The sequence below is a fragment of the Heterocephalus glaber genome, unplaced genomic scaffold (assembly GCF_053883595.1).
Source record: "Heterocephalus glaber isolate CG9 unplaced genomic scaffold, H.glaber_assembly_v1.0 deba00001805, whole genome shotgun sequence".
In the NCBI taxonomy this organism is placed as follows: Eukaryota; Metazoa; Chordata; class Mammalia; order Rodentia; family Bathyergidae; genus Heterocephalus; species Heterocephalus glaber.
The window spans coordinates 2,720,948-2,739,174 of NW_028258480.1; positions in this window are offsets into that span (position 1 = coordinate 2,720,948).

Sequence of the window (18,227 nt, forward strand, 5' to 3'; positions counted from 1 at the left end):
GGGGAACTCTGTGGTGCCCTGGAGCAATGAGAAAGGAGAGTCTGGGTCACGGGTGGGGAGGACCTGCTGAACTCTGTCAGCCCGCGTGCACTGAGCCTTATTTCAGCACTGCTGTAACTGTTGCCAGGAGTCCTGCCCTAATACGTGACATGATAAATAAAACTGCAGCTTCAAATAATCTGTAGACCATACCAGGCTCCAGAAAAAACATTCTGGAGACAATGCATTCCCAATCCCCTCACTTCATAGATGACTGGTACAAACGATAGAAAGGTTTATGTACAGTCGCCATATTGATTGCTTACTGGAAAAGCCACAGTCCTATATAACTGTGTGAAACAACTGAACACTGTCCTTTACAGTACACTAAAAGAGCCTAATGTCTTAGTCCAGTCGAGATGACACAATTAAACACCATGCACTTGGTAGATCAAAAGCAACAGACACTTATTTCTCACTGTCTGGAACACTGAGAAATTCAAGAGTAAGGCACTGGTGGACTCACTGTCTGCTGAGGACCTGTGCCTTAGCTGATACATGGCACATTTTTGCTGCGTTCACCTGGTTGAAGTACCTACCTGTCCTTCTGGGGTCTCTTTTATGAAAGCTCTAGTCCCATCCATGAATGCTGTTCCCTCAGGACTCAGTCACCTCCCCGGGCCTTCCCTCCCCACACCATCACTTTGAAGGTCACCCATTCAACACATGAATTCAGGACGGACAAGATCAGACCACAGCACTTAGGAAAATTGGTGTAGGACTGAATTAATCTAACTCCTGCCAACATTTTTGTCATTTCCATTGTTTCAAGAGCAATGTTATTATTCATTATTATGATACTGAAATATTGTTAAACAAAACATGTCATTAGCCTAAAATAATCTTATGGTCGAATATTGCACCCAGGATGTGGAATTTACCACCCAAAGGGAAAATGGTAGAAATTAATGCACAAGTTGAAAACACTAATTTTTACCTTTATAGTGGTACAGTTTTTGGCTTTTGGATCCAGAGATCCCTGTTTTGGACAGAACTTCTCCAGAGCAGGGTGAGTAAGACAACCTCTATTCCTTCAAAACCTTCCGACTTCAATAAATTTACCAGATAGAGATTTCTCAAAAGGAAACTTTTTTTTTTTTTGGTACCAGGGATCAAACTTGGGTCCTTGCGCTTGCGAGGCAGGAGGCCGAACCACTGAGCTAAATCTGCGGCCCTCAAAAAAATTGTTTTAAAACTATAAGAATCATTTTAAAACTGCTTTACTATCTTTTCCACATTTGAAATCTTATGTTTGAGTCCAACACCTTCATGGAGAAAGAAAGGTTAATTTATTTTAGTCTTTGGAAAAGAAAAGCAGAACTACAAATGCTTTTTAAGGTACATTTGATCTTTTATAATTTTTTCTTCCATTGATGGGAGGCACTCTCATGGCTGAAATGTCATCTAGATAGTTCTCAGGGAAAAATAAAAAACTCATTCTTCTGACAAAGTGCTCTTTTCTCCCAACACAAATCTCATGCATTCAAAGAATAACACAAGTTCCAAAGCTCCCTCAAAATCTTCTCCAAACCTTCTTGGACAGACACCACCATGGCATTGTCACAGACTATATTGCCTTTTCAGTCTACATTTTAAAAATTTCACTTGTCATTTTGTATACATGGAAGTCACTATTCTGGCTTCAGATAGCATAGAGGTGCTGCATTATTTTCTATGTGCCCATCGCCAAACCAGAGGCTGTGTCACTTTGCCAGCTAACCCTCACCAGTCACACAAAGTTCCATTCCCAGGTCACCGACATGAACACTGAACCTTACTTAGGGCTGAATGGCAGAGGTCAGGTCTGAGGCCAAGTCACTTGGAGTCTAAATCTTAGCTCTTTATCATGAAGGAATATTATTTTAAACTCTTCACATTTAACCTAAACTGGGCACAAGAAAGCAAGTTATTCAACTGACCGCTTTCTTTACTGAGTGATCACATCTATCATTGGAAGTCAATATGGGTGATTGGAACCCATGAACTTGGGAATCAAATACAGCTGTCGGCCAGTGTGACTTTGTGGAAATAACCCACACTTCTAAGTTTCCGCTGAGGGAAACTGGACTCACGAATCTTTACAACTATTTTCAGCTCTCCAGAAACATCACTGCAGTTAGACAGGAGCATGGCTCTTTGGAAGCACCAGCCTATCAAGCCCCACAAAGTGCGGGATGCTGCTAGCTTCTCAGTCCTCTCTGCAGGCACTGAGGGACTTCCTGTGTCTGACCACGCGGTGTGCAGATTACCAAGCCTACACTGGTGCACATGACACAGCCTCGACCTCAGGGTGTTTGGTGGACTGAGACAGACATCTACACTGATGGGTATCACATACTGGTCTCTTTCTCCATTCCCAGGTAGAGAACACAATGTTCTCAGCTTCGCAGAACTGCGTGATGGTGGTTGATCTCATTTGGAGATTTTCGTCCACCAATCCATCCGGTCATTAGTAGATACTCTTGCAAATGCTAGAGAAGTCAACAGTGACAGAATTAGAACTTAAGATCAGGACTTCTCAGTCTCCTACCTTCTTGTGCTTGTGTGAATTGATACCTCTTCATTTCTGTGCATTTTATAACTGGCTGCTAAGCATGGTTTCTCTCTCATTTGTTACCTTCTGTTCCTTCTTCCTTTTGTTTTGCACCATAAATCTGGGCTTCCAGATTGCAATAACATGATAAAATGACACCTTGTTTGATCCTCTCAGCCACCCTGGGACTGGTCAAGGTAATTCGGATCATCATATTCTCTTAAAAAGAAAACTGAGATTGATATAGTTTAAATAACCTATTTGATGGTACATGTTCTAATGGGAATCCATTGGGTTTAGATGTATAAATTCTGGATCCATGAAACAGATTTTTAAAAAGCAAACTATTCAAGCCAAAGCTCTGAACAAGCTAAAGAAAAGCCACCTGCCTGTGAGCATTTCCCTGGTTACCTCTGCCCTTACCAGTTTATGTGGACAGTAGATCTGACCTGGAAACTTACCTGTCTCCCTCTGAGACGTAAGCTGCAAGTCCAGCCCCTTCGTCTGTGGTGATCAGGTCACAGGGCATGAATGCATTCTTTGAAAGAAGAAAAATAACTAAATCAGAAGACTCAAAGGCTTGGTCAAAAAGCTTAAAGCTGTCTGGAAGTAGGGAGAAATTGGAGAAAAGAAAAAGAGGCTGTTGGCCTGGAATCAGCTGACAAGCTCTTATCCCGGATCCTCTGGACTCTTCTTACATAACCACTTAGCTATGATAAGAAAATAAGAGAATCCCTGCGATGCCTTATAGCTGGCTAAGAATGATAAATTGTATCATCCATTGGGATGATTGGGATTCATTCTCATGGGCAGTGTTTTGGGCTCTTGGTAATGTATCACTTTGGGGCAAGGTCATTGTTGCTATAGATGACTACTGACAATTGCATGAGTAAGTGATGGTCAAAGTGAGTCTGCTTCTTGGGCTGCTCCCTCTAATATGAAGACAAATGGAGTCAGCTCAGTAGTTGATCTGCTGGAGAATGAAAACCAGAAGCTAATTTTGTAGCTGTGGAGCTCACAGGGGACAAATACTCCCTGAGAGCTGTAAAACTTGATCTCACCCAACAAGGGATCAGGTGATTATCCTGCCTGGGGGAACCCCGCTCTGCTTCTGTGGAGGGTCATGGGTGTACGCCCATGATTCGCAGTAATTCTCCCTGAAAATACACAAGTAGCTCAGCGCATGACCTCCAGGACTGTGCCTTCACATAAGCATTAGGAGATACAGACCCACATTCTGTCACTATGTAAAGCAAGCAGCTGCCAGGAATTAGTCCTGCCCATAATTCACTCTACGGATTTGAACCACTGAGGAAAAAATACATCAATTGGTTAAATGTGTACTGATGTCAACGGGTTTCAGCCACAGTGATGAAACACAGACACAGACCGAAGCAAAATAAGTATCAGTTTCATACTCATGGTGCTGAAGTCCAGTTGGAAAGATAGATACTAAACACCTTAGAAACATGATTACATGCAAAACATACACAGACTGTGTAAGTACAAGTAGGAAAATGAAGGAGAAGAAATCTACATTGACGGATCTAAATATTTTCCCAGAAAATGCATTCCAAAGAACAGCACAGGAAAGATCAGTGTAAAGGGAAGGAGAAACGTGAGACAAAGGACCTAAGCTCCAAGGGAGGAGCAGTGATGGTCTGAACGGCCCCTCCAAACTCAGGCCGAAGTTGAATTGCCAGTGTAACGCTGCTGACAGCTTCTGGGCAGGCTGCTTGGCTAGGAGCAAATGCGGCGACAGAGTTGAGAGGGGACGCCTGGAAGAGGCAATGGGTTGGGTGAGTGTCATCATTGTTGTAAAGGGGGTTGCAACCGTGGGCCCGCCTACTCTTTGGTCTGGTGTGAGCTTTCTTCCCATTTCCAGGGCATGCCTCCCGGGATCTCTGGACATAGCAGGAAGGATCTCACCAGGCACAGCCCTGGAGTCCCGGACTGCCCAGCCTTCAGAATGTGAGAAACAAATCCCTCTTCACGAAGGACCCAGCCTGTGCTAGTCTGTTTCTGCAGCACAGGACAAATGACGACAGTGCAATCCACAGAAGACAGTGTAACTTCCCAGGTAGAGAGCTTCCCCGGTGGTTTTCATTTGGAACAAAACCTGAGAAAAATCAAAGCAGAGGCACAGGGGCATCCGCATGGGGCAGAGCAAGAGACACAGACTTCTTCCCCAATAGAAATAGCTAATGAGATGAAGACCTTATTTTTGTTTGTTCTGTCGTCTTTCTCTTATCACTAGAGTGGAATCTGCGTGAGAGCAGGAATATTTATCATGTCATCACCTACGATGCGGGGCCCCTGGTGACCTTCCAGTCCAAGCATGCTGAGAACACCTAGTACCCTTAAACAGCATCTGGCTGAAAACAGAACTCACTGAAAAGGGTGGAGCTGATTGAATTCCTTTGATACCATCTCTGGTGAAACCTGGGTGTCTTATTTGGGAAAACCCATAGGCCTGAAAGAGTTCCACAGGCAGGGTCCTAAATAGAGTTTTGGGAAGGGTCCATCAAAAATAAGCACCCTAAAAATGATGCATCAGTTTGAGTTGTAGTGGAACTGGATATGCCTCTTCCAACTTCCCACTAGTTTATTGATTGTATCTTCCTTTTTTCTGTTGGACACATCTCTTTAATGCAACTAAACGGACAATAAATTCCCTTACTTGTTACTCTCACTGGATAGAGTAGACTGAGTCCAAGATAGGGTTTGGGATTTGTTCTGTGGTGGTGGGATGGAACCCGGGCCTTCTCACTGAGCCACATCCCAGCCCTTTTTAACTTTATTTTGACGCAGAGTCCTGTGGAGTTGCTGAGCTGCAGGCTGGGCTCAAACTTGTGATCTTCCTGACTCAGTCTCCCAGAGTGCTGGGGCTATAAGAATGCTTTGCTGTTGTTCTCCCTTCCCTTTTCTTTTGGTACCGGGGATCGAACTCGGGTCCTTGCACTTGCAAGGCAGGCGGCAGAACCACTGAGCTAGATCCCTGGCCCCTAGCTTTCATTTTTTTCCAGATCCTGCCAGCCCTTGGGCAGCCTTGCCTTGAAAGTAACAAAACTTTTTTGTTAAGAACCAGGATTGTCCTAACATGTGTCTTGAACTACGACCTGATTTTCCAATGCCTTCCGAGAACCTCCTTCAAGCTTGGGAGCAACTCCCACAGGATGCTGTCCCTCTGTTTGGCAAATTAATTTTGTCTAATTTAAAGCTTGAGATATCAGAATCATCTCTAACATAAATGTATTGCATAGAAATGTTTAACCTAAAATGAATAGCTTCTTGTTTTATGGTTTGTACTCAAGAACAATTTGTACTCTGAAATATCATCATGTCATTCCTTAAATTTATCACAAAGTGGAGGAGATCAAAGTAAGCATTTAGGGCCAAAAGGCAAGCAGTAAAAACCTGTTGCCTCTCTCTGCACAACCAATCCTGCGACATCAGAGAAGTGACAATGAAACTGACAGAGCCTAGAGTACAATACAGAGACCCTGTCAAGTCCCCGGAGACATGAAAGCTTGAGTCTGTGCTCTGCCCGACTGCTTGCTCATGAGCATCATTGTCCTCCTGGCTCTGCTACTTCTGATTTTCAAACTTCCAACCTCACCAGCAGCCTCTTTGGTCTCCAGCTGCCCATGGGCAAATCTGGGGACATTTCTGCCTCCATAACCATGTGGGCCAATGCCTTCTGATTGTCTCTCTGTCCATCAGTCCATCCACTGTACTGGCTCTGTTGCTCCAGACAACCCTGATGAATGCAGATTTTTGGGCCAAAGCTAGTTCTGAATGATCAGAATTTTAAGGAGGAGTTTTCTCAAATTGCTTTTGGGTTTTCTGGAGTTCATTTTGTAAGTGTATTAGAGTCAGTGACTTTGAGCTGGGATGCTGCTCTTTCCTTCCCGTAGAGCCCTTGGCCCTGAAGCCCTGACTCACACTGGAATGCGCATCCTCAGCTCTGGCTCTCAGCCCTGTGTGCTGGACCCCTGGCCCTCCTGAGCCTCCAGTTTTCCAGAACAGAGGATCCTAGGATTTCTCAGCCTCCATAAACACATGAGCCAGTGCTTTATGATATGTAGTATTATCACATATAAAATAAATAAACATGAAATATTAAAAAGTAATAAAATGCAAATTGTTCAGATTATGTGCATATGCGGAAATGTTTCTACCCTGGAGAAACCTGAAAATTCTATTCTCTCATCTCTGGCTGACACTGAGCTCTTTACAAACAAGATTGATTCGATTGATTGATTAAATTGATTCAGGACATAAATGCAGCACAACTAAACAGCACAACTAAAGACATTTATGGAAGTGGACTTCCAGACCTGCTTCAAGAAGTGGCAAGAATGGTAGGATAAGGCAGGGGGAATACGTTGAAGAGGCTCAATGGTGATGTGTCTTTTACTGTAATAAATTCATTTATATTTTATCCTTCCCTGTACTTTTTGATCACACCCCATACACTATTTCAGCATAAGCAGCCATGTATATTTGCCTTGGCAGACATTTGGAGATTTGCCAAAGCAACTGTTCCAAAACATTTCAACTGAGAACTGATATCTTCCAGACCGGTATGTGACTACATACAATCATTCAAACACTCATTGATCTTCTCCTCTAACCAGCCAAATGCTAGAGATAAAGAGGTAGACTGCCTTTCACTGACATCAGGAGCTTATAATCTCAGCCATCAGTTACCATTCAGAAGAAATGGAAAACTACAGTTTTCAAAGAACACAAGTATTGAATCATATAGTTTCAGTAGTGGCTCCTCCACTATCAGCTATTTAGCAAGTCATTCGGTCCTTTAAAATTTTACTTTCCACCTTTAAAGGAACTTGATAAATATTTTATGAAACATAAACATAATGAAAATATAAATTGCCGATAGGGATGTGTGGCCAGAGTGAATGCTTAGCTCGGTTACGGCTCCTTTCTCCTCCTGCTGTCCCCGGCTGGGAGGAAATGGTGTGTGACTCCTGAAGGTTGCCCTTGTGTACTGCACATCTGGAAGACTGCAACTGCCTGTATTTTGGTTCTCACGTGCTGAGATGTTTCCTTCTCTAACCAAGATTTTGCTTTCTCAAGAAGGCAGAGCATATGGATGCCAGTTTATCTGTGTCTTCGGATGAACAGCCTCTGAGCTGCGAGGTCATAAAGGTTTTACGGAAGATGGGCACTGCCTTGACCCAGAAGTACACGCAGAGCTGTCCCTTCAGTACTACTCACCTGAGAGCACCATAAAGAGATCAAACAACAGAATCAGGCATATGATCCTGATACCGGAAACAGTGGGACACCCCCTGGAACCCATCACAAAGAAGATTAAGTCACAAATGCAGGTGTTAAGCGTGGAGAATGCATAATAAAATACCTGTCATTATATGATAATTCTACTTTTAGTTTCCTGAGGAAACTCCTGTTCACCAATCCATGTATGAATTCACATTCCCACTCACAATGCACAAGTGTTCCCTTTCTCCAGGCCCTCAGCAACATTTGTTACCTCTCCTCCTCCTCCTTTCCTCCTCCTCCTCTTTGTCCTCCTCCTTCTTTGGTAATTTCATACTCTGTGAAGTACTAGTAAGCTGTTAGCAGGAGATAAATCCTGTGATTTGTGATATGGATGAATATGGAGGATATTATGCTAAATAAATCAAGCACAAAAAGACAAATAAAGCATGACCTTGCCTATGAGGAATCTAAAAAGGTTGAAATCAAAGAAGTAAAATGGTGGTTACCGTGGGCAGAGGGGAGGGAGATGGGTGGAGGAAGGGACGGTGTTGATCCCAGGATCCCAGTTCCAGGATGGATGAAGAGTGGGTGACATTTCACGTATAGGAAACTACAATAACGCTGTGTTGTATATTTCAAAATTACTGGAAGAATAGATTTTAAGTGTTTTTAACACAAAAAATAAGTATGTGAGGTGATTTTCTCAAAAAAAAAAAAAAAAGATGCCTGTGAGATAAGGAAACTGTTAACTCCGGATTTAAGCTTCTCATACTGTAAACATCACCTGTACCCTATAAATATACATATAGGGTTATTATTTTTCAATTAAAAGTAAGTCTTAAAAATTCCTTATCCCCTAGTTAGGCATTTGACCTTACTATTAAGTGCCTTTACATATATAGAAAATGTCTAAGATTACAAAGTACACAGTTAAAGAAAATAAAGGAAGGCTGAGGTGGTTGACACCTTTAATCCCAGCCCTCTGGGAGGCTGAGGCAGGAAGATCGCACATTCAAGTCCATCTTGGGCAACTTAGTGACTTGGCAAGATCCTAAATCAAAATAAGAAAGAAGGGGAGGGGCGGTGCTGGAGATGTAGCACAAGGTGAAGGCCCTGGGTGTAATCCTCAGCACCTCAAAAAAAATCGAATTTCAATCTCAGAGTTTATCTTGCTGATACAAAAGCAAACATTAAATACATAAAATAACTTTATTATGTTTATATATAAATATCTATCTAGTGCATCCCTGTGATACCAGCACTCTGGGAAGCTGAGACAGGAGGATCACACATTCAAGCCCAGCCTGAGTAATTTAGCAACTTAGCAAGATCTTGTCTCGAAATTTAAAAAACAAAGAAATGACTAGGATGTAACTCAGTGTGAAAGCCCTGGGTTCAGTCACCAGTGACACACACACACACACACACACACACACACACACACACACACAGAGCTGAGGCAAGGAAAAAACTCACACAAGCCCAGGTGTGATTCACCCAGATAAAAGTGTGATTCACAAATATATAAATATCATTCACAGGGATAAGCAATGACTCAGACAAAAACAATCTTGGAAGCATCCAAGGACGCTGCTTTTTAGTCAGTATTTCTTCTGAGCATAAACGACCACGCTGAAAACCTTGACACTGCTCTCCAGTTCCTCCTCACAAGGAGCCGCAGTGTCTGAGGTAATGTGTGGATAGGGTGCATCACCCCTGGGGCAAGGAAAGTGAGAGGACCATACCCACCCACTAATGATATCAGTAATACTTATGCTGTGAACAGAACATTCCTGTGAGCTCGGAATGACTACAGCACTTACAGCTGTGTCCTGTAATTCCTGTGAGCCTCGTGGAAAGGACCTGTAAGGACGGCCACTGTGCACCAGGGAATTATGAGACTGGAGAGAATGCAATAGTAGCCCCAGGTCTGCACCACAGGAAGTGATAAGATAGTATTCAAAATCAGGATTTCCTAGGTCACAGCCCAAACCACTGCCGTTAAAGAAGACAACACAGGTGAGCACTCAGTACCCGAAGGCGACAGCTGCCGTTCTGTCCGAGGGTCCTTTTGTCCATCCCATCCATGCTCATCATCCATTGCCTGCTTCATTCTCAGGTCAGGATTTATTTCAGTCTTGGCAGACTTTTTCCATCCCTGCTAATACAAAGGCTCCAAACGCACTTGGGGAAGGAGATGTTTCGGTTCCTAAGAAGACCCAGAGTCTCTCCAGCAGGCTTTGCCCGGTTCCGCCTCTGGACCGAAGGCCCCACCTCCCTTCTGCACACCCTGGGTTCATCCCATTCTGGAAGGGCTTCACACACCATAAAGAGGTGCAGATAGCCCTGGCTCTCGAGACTGAAGATTCCCGAGAAGTTTGGGTTTAACGTTGTTCTCCCTAGTCTGAGCCTCCTGTGTTCAAGGGCAGTGGTTAAAATACCATTTAGGTTTTCTTTCTGTCAAAGTCCTGTGGAATATTAGTACCATTCTGAGTCCCCAAAAGAATTCTGTGTTGTCTTTTTTTTTTTTTTAAGTTTGAAAATAATGCAGTACTTAAAGCACTCCTATCCTGGAGGGTCTCATGATCATTGATCTACTAAAGAGGCCGAAGCCAGGTGTGGTGGAGCATGCCTGTCATCCCAGCAATTGGGAGGCTGAGACAGGAGGATTGTGCATTGGAGGCCAGCCTGGGCTACATAGTAAGCTCAAGGCCAGCCTGAACTAGTAGTGAGACCCTGTCTCAAAAAGTAGAAAACAAAGGGGGGTGGGGGGCTGAGAAGAGTACTGTTGAAAAGTAACAGTGAGCTAGTAAGCTGTTTAATTTGCCTGCTTGGGGAAGTCACTCCCATGACATCAGTGCTTGAGAAAATCCAATGTTAGACAGAGGCATGTAAGCCAGGAAATTCCTGTGATTGCCTCCCTGGAAGTAATGCACCTCAAAGCCACTCATAATCTTTGAATCTTTGGCACCAACCACATATAATTTGTTCGTTTTCCTCTTTCTCGTTCGTGTACCAGAATGCTCCACAAGGTCACATTTTGTCATGTTTACCTTTAAAATACCTTCCAAACTGCCTGGAATGTATTAGTTATCAGTAAATAGTTCCTGAACAAAGGGATACTTCAGAACCTTTGTTTGTTTCAAGGGTAGTGAATAATTAACCAGCTAGACCAATGTGTCTGGGATTAAAGGGTTTCCTGGGACTTGGGATTTTCAGTGCTAAAGCCAGAAAACCTCAGGCAAACTGAGACAAATTATTCATGTTCGGTGGTGGTGATGTTTTTTGCAGTTGTTGATTCTCGTTTTCAGTTACACCCTGTGTACTCTGTATGTGTGTGTATAACACAACACACTGGCCGTTAATTGTTCTGTGTAATCCTCACAACAGCTGCGGGAAGTTGGGGTGATTTCGCCTGCGTTTCACAGATGAGGACTTGAAGGCAGTTTCCGTGTCTTCCCCGGGATCCACAACCTTACTCCGCAGCTGTAAAGCCTGCTGCCTGGGCCACTTCCCTCCTGGCTTCCAAACAAATTCTTCAGCTAGGGGAGAGTGTAAAGTCATGAAACTCGTCTTTGAAAATAAGAATTCATTTATTTGAGTAGAAAATAATGGGATCAAGAATAATCCACTTCCTGCTGGGAGAGACAGAAGTGAAAGAAAGAAAGAAGCTTGGAAAGCTTTAATCTTAACATTAATCCAAGAAGTGAGTGATTTGCATATGAGCTTTTAATGTGTTATACACAGGCCCAGTGAGCTGAGAACTCGGTTTAGCTCCAAGTTATGAAATACAATCACATGGGCGGGTGGCCTACATTTTCAGGCTTAGAAATGGTAAGGAGTTTTGCGATCTAAGTGAGAATGCCATTCCACCAACTGTGTTTGGAAAAGGCAGCCAGAGCCCTGCAGATTCTGTCCTGGAGAGCAGGTGCACAGACTGACACTGTGGAGGCGGGGATAGAAAGTCTGGGGCCCAGACCCAAGGCTCTCGCTTTAGCTCCACGACAGGAGACAGCTGCACAAGCTTTTTTACCAGTTTGCTTGTGCATTTTTGCCTCAGATTCTTCACAGGAGAGCTGGAGATGGTGAAGTCAGAGTAAAGCAAAGGGCTCCCAGGGACTCCTCATTCTGCCACTTAGCACCTGCAAATCCAGGCCTTACTTCCACCATGTGTAAAACAGGAAGTAAAATTCACAAATGATGGGCCACAGGTCCTCACCCAGTAGGAGTTTGCGACACTTGACACTCCCACTGTTTGATCTCCAGTAAGTGACCTGCCATCTCTGGACCTCGGCTTTATCAACTGCAAAACTAGGACAATAACTTAAAGATTAACAGAGCAACTGTGAGAAATAACAAAGGCCACAGAGCCGACCAGAGCTCTCAGTGCAAGAGAACCCTTAGGATATATTTGGGGAGCCCGAAGTCCTGAGGATTTTCCTATGTCCAGGAAATGAGATTTTTGTGGACTTCAGGGCCACTCATTGTTTTCTGCCGGCTTCCAAAAACTGGAGATGTAAGATTTTTCTCTCTGAGGACTGTAAGCAACTCAAAGTTCAATCCTGAATAGGATGAACAGTATTATTTGAATGCAGTGCCTGAAAGGAGCTCAGCTATGAGATCCAGGTCTCACCTGACATCCACTATGGGAGACACTGTTATTGGTGCAAGATGCTTGGGACTGAAGAAGGGAAACATGAAGAGCAGCTAAGGAGGGCCTTCAAGAGGAGAGACTGCTGCAATGAGCCTGAAGGGCAGCATGCTGGCTCCTAGAGATGACTCACTCTCCAGCGCTGGCCAGGCCTACATGTCACTCAGAAGTGGGGACTCCACAGAAACAAGGGAGAAGAAACTGAATGAGCATTCACAAGCACCGAGTAGTGTGTGACTGTTGGCCAGAGCAGCGGTGGAGAGCAAGGCCCTGTGCAGCACTGGAAGGCAAAGACCGGCCCAGCCACTTCGTGGAGGGAAGACTCTGAGGCACCACTTCCCCTCAATAACATGTGATGTGGAAGGAAGATAGCCTTGATGTCTCTCTCCTCTTCGCACACCAAGAAGTCCAGATCTTTATTACCACTGTTAGCAAGAAAAACAAGAGTACAAAATGGATGCCTTGATAATTACTTCATCTTCTGCCAAGTTAAATTTTATGGTAATGCTTCCTCTGCGTTATTCACTTTCCTGCTGATTTGCTACTTACGTTTATAGGGTTCGCTTGAATTATTGAAGGTTTTTTTCCCTCACTCTAACATTTTACATTTCTACTATTTTATTTCAGTATCGTGAGGTCAGTGTCCTCTCTCTCACCGCCATCTGGTGTTTGCGAGAGTATCTCTCACACAGTGGAGATATCAGCTATGTTCTGTTACTGACACCAACTCAGATTAACTGAAAGAAAACGAGGGAGGTAATTGAAAGGACATTAACAGAATCACAGAATCAAAGGGAAACAGTAAACGCTGGAAACCAGGAACATTTCATGGGACAGAGGAACAAAAGTCAGAAGGAAGGAAACTGTCTCTTACCTGGAATGGTCCTGCTGGTCTCTAACTGCTGCCACAGATGAGCTCCACCCCCTTCTGTCCTTGCCTTAACTGTTTCAGATTCAGTGAGGGGAGTGAGAACCTTCACTGTCCGAATTTAGGACATATAGTTTTGAAATGAACATATATACATACATTTAAATATTGAGTATAACCAAAAAATGCATAAAATATCTAGGTTCAACTTAGCCACCCACCCAACAAGCAGCAATACACTCACTGCCCAAATCATAAACAGACAAAGACTTCCACGTGTCTGTTCCCATTCACTCTGTATTCACTTGTGATTTGCTTTATTTTCACACAACAGAAAAATAGATGAAAACTTAAAAAGAAGCAAAGATTTGCTGAACTCCTTCCATAAACAAAGAAATGCAAATTAAGACAATAAAAGACACTATCTTTTCATAAAATTGACAAAATTTTAAAGTCTTGTAAGTGTTGATAGAATTCTCACATATTTGCTGAAGTGTAAAATCAGTAAACTAGCTTTGGAAAACAGTGCCAAATTATTTAGTAAACTTTGAAATGTGTAAACCCTGTGGCTTAGCAGTTCCCTTCCCAGGTATATATGCCTCAGGGAACTAAATACGCGTGTGCCCCAAGATGTATGCTGAAAATGCTCACAGCTGCACTGTCCGTTGCTACCCGCAAAGTGAAAATAAACCAGCAAATGAACATGAAAAAATAGAATGAATTATTAAATTTTATACTTTTCTATTGGGTTGTCTGTCTTTTTCTCATGGGTTTATGGAAAGTTTCTCTCTCTCTCTCTCTCTCTCACACACACACACACGCACACACCCCTTGTGACATAATCACAGACTAGCAACTGAGAAATGTTATGAACAGATGGTAGGATTCTTGGGCTTGGAGATGTAGCTGGATGGTGAGAACCTACAGAAATTCCTCTATAATGTGTAATTTCTCTGTGGAGATGTGATTGTTCTCAGGTTCCTTGCCTACTGTGATGGCAACAAGTCCCCATGGCCCACAGAAGTAGTGGGCTGAGGAATGAGCAGCCCATCCACTTCTAAGCTGAATGGTCTACTTTCTTACAAACCCCTGCCGACATGCCACATGCAAGCCAGTCTCCTACCTGGCTTCAGGTTGCTGTTTAGGAACAACCTCCTCACCCACACCTATAACTTTATTGCCAGCAGCGCTACTAGGCAGGAGGGGGGAAGACATTTTGAAAATCCCCCTTCCCCTGTTACTCCTTCTGACATTCAGAACAGCCTTGGTGAGGGTGAGTCTGGGGCTCTCACTTCCCCTTCGATGAGGAGGGAACTGGCTCACAGATAAGAGGCCTATGCCAGTCTCAGGAAGGCTGAGTCTCTCATCTTGGAATTCCAAGGTCTTTTCACCGTCTTCCTTCAAAGTCTGGCCCAAGTCCCACCTCCTCCTGGGAGCCTTCTCTGTTCACAGCTTTATCATTGGTCTCAACTATTACTTTCTGCACAACTCATTTGACCATGGGCACAAATGCCTTGAGCTGTCATCTCTCCAGCAGTCTGTGCCCTGTTCCACTGTGGTTTTTGTAAACCGCTCCTGAAGCGAGAGCAATGTTCCTTGTCACCGGCCCATTCACAGACTTCACACTGTGCCTGCAGCCTGCGGCCTGGGCCAAGGAACAGGGGCTGGGCTTGGCCAGCTCTGTGGGCTGCAGCATTGAAAAGTCCACTCTGACGCCAACGATCAACTATCAAGACTGAAAGAAAGTATGCCCTGCTCCATTCACATTCTGTAGACTCCTGGGAAAATTCCCGCTGACATAGTTCTTAGGCACTGAGTCATGAATCTCCAGATACATTACATCAGGCAACATCCACCAGGGGTTTTACTTTGTTCAAGTAGGGGTTAGCTCTTAGAGTCTTGCATTTATTGCATTCTCCAGAGTGCCTGCCAGACGTAGATGCTCATCATGAAAGATCTCTGGAAGTAATTTATACATCAAATAAGACCTCCCCAGAAATCTACTAAAATATACAACTGCTTTCCTTTTCTCAGTGTACTGGAGCAAGAAGGGCAAAGACTCAGGCAAAAATCTTTGCTTCTCTTTTTAACAGTAGGCTGTAAGTTAATTTTTCAAAGCATTGGTTTCTTCAACCACAAAACTAAAGCCCAAAAGTCTGTCTTATGGTGAAAAAAAGAAGAATAAAAATGTCTTTTGACATATCAAGACCTATATAGAACAGAAAGTATAAGACTCTAGCAAGATTTGGTTCTCTTTGAGTGTCAGCAAGTTCAGGAGTGGGGCTTGGGATTTTCAGTTACAAAATGAGAGGATTCATTTGAGTTGTGTATGGTTTTCTTTTCAAATTTTCTTTTTAATTGACACATGATGATTATACCATTTAACTTGGAAGGTGAAAGAGTCAAGGACTGCAACTGCCAAGGAATTCTAATATTTTAATTTTCAATTCCATATACAGAAAGCTAAACAAATTGTCTAATGCACAAAGGGAGGCTCATATTTAAAATAGTTCAATCATAATCCTCTTTCAAATGAATAATGTAGCCTGAAAGAAATAATGGCCCTGATAATGTGCGTTTTCACACCCTGTTCTGGACACTTCCAGTAGGAAGCCTTTCTGTACCATGCTGACTCCTGTTTCACGCTTCAGGCTTTCCCACTCATCAGACCACTCCTACAGGGAGAGGGCGGGCACTGTTAACACCCAAGTGGAAAGGTAGTCTCCGCTGGGCAGGATCTCCACATGGAAATGAAAGGCTTCCCACGGTAATGTGTGCTCCACACTCTGTCGTCTTATAGACGAGACATCTCCTTCGGAGTGGTTTCTGTAAACAAATTCTTGTGTGCTGTCGACTTGAAACATGTGTGCCCTAGATGTGGAAGATTTGAGGACAGGGCGTTAAACAATGGTTGGAAGCAAAGGCTTAAGTTTGGCTGAAGGGGAGAGAGTGTGGGGGCTCAGAAGCTAAGTGAGGGGTGCAGAGGAGGCCAAGTGAGGGCAGGGGAGGGCTGTCAGCAGACTAAACACATGTGCTTGTGGTGGACGTGTTCACGAGCTAGATTTCATACTATCTTTGCAGATTACCCTGTGCAGAGGAAGAATTGCAAATCTTTACAGTGTATTGGGTGCAAAGAGGGGGCCTGACTTCCTCGAGGTCATGTGACAGAGGAGAAGAGTAAGGATTTTCATCCAGCTCTGACAGTTACCATCTTCGGTTACCCATCTGCGGTCATAGGTGGCCTTGTTTGAGGTGATCTCGACAAAAACTTGAACTCTGTAGGTCCACACTTAGAAGACCACACTTGCCCAACGGAACTGAGGTGTGGGGGCATAAAGAAACATACTCAGGAACCCACCTACTATGACTACAGCAGTTATGATGTACACACGTCGCACTTCCATTTTCCCTGGGGATCGAATGGCTTAGTGATGAGGAAAGTTCTCACTGGGCCAGCATTAAAAAAAAAAAGTTGAGAAGACAAGAAAGGAAAAGGGGAGATGAGGAAGAGGAGACAGGAATTAGCAGGAAGAAGAACAGGCAACCATACGAAGCAGGAAAAGCAGAGGCTGGCCTGTGCTCGATGCCTGGACGTTACTTCCTGGGCTCATCTTCAAGTCAGGCACTTTCCGGAAGTTGCTGAGATCTACTTGTTGGGGGTCCTGGCCCGTGGAGGCTGTCCTGAGGCAGTGTGTGCTGCTGGAACGGGCGAGGCAGGTGGAAAGAGGAGGCAGGGAGCTGCTGCCCAAGCCTGGGATTCAGAAGCCCCTGATCTTCCCAGGTGATGGCACCGTGCAGCCCAGAAGGCCCTTCCCGCACACTGGCCTCGTGCTCCCAAGCTCCCTCTCTGCTCCTTTCTCACAAGACCTCTGATTGGACATCCTCACACAGAGCTGCCCTGTGCACAACAGTATGTGGTGACCCCAAAACTAAGTTGATCTCCTAAACTATCTGAGCTAGACGACTAAGATTCCTGGGTTCCATATTTAGAGTACAAGTTGATTTATTTGGTTTGGGTTTTTTGGTTTTTGGTTTTGTTTTTTTTGAGATTTTGAAATCATGAACTGTATTGGTTCCTCAGATTACCTGTAGCTATAAATATCATCAAGAAGCAGAACTAATCACCACTCCTTTCCCACACAAACACCATTTAGGACAGGAAACAAGACCAGTATGTTGACTAGCAATGCGTGTCACTGTGCCTTTCCTATTTTAAGAAGTAATTTTCCAGGCAGATTTTTTTTTTATACTGGTAACATCCAATTACAGAACATCAGATTACAACAGGAACCCAGAAGTGGGCAGAATTGTTGAAAAAATAACAGATTCACCAAGCTTAAGGGTACTGAGAAATGAAACCTTTTAATCCAGAAGACAAATACCTCCTCTCATAGCCCTGGAAAAGTCACTGCCATTCTCTGAACCTTTACAAGCTTTGATGATTATGTTAGACAGGAACCAAAAGCAGAGAAGAGAGAGCAGGCTCTCTAAAGAAAGGTGTGTTTATTCAGGTTAAAGTTTGAGCAAGTCATGTACTGAAATGTTCCTTTCTTCTGCATACAAGCTTTATTATTTTCCACCAAAGTTGTCCCAGCACATTAGCAGAAGGGGATGGAGAATGTGAAGGTCCAGGTCGGTCAGTGACAGTGGGATGTAGGTGGGGATGGGGTGGAGGGCTGGGAGAATTTAATCCTACATCGCCTGACTCTTGGTCCAGCACACTCTCCGTAAAGTTGTAATCTTCACCGAAACATGATTAGACATATTGAAACAGTCTCTGTCGGTAATAGAAAATCATGTGTTCATAAAAAGATGTTTTGTTTAAATGTTTAAGGAGATAAAATTACCACCTACCCTGATTTCATCACTACACACATATTGCATAT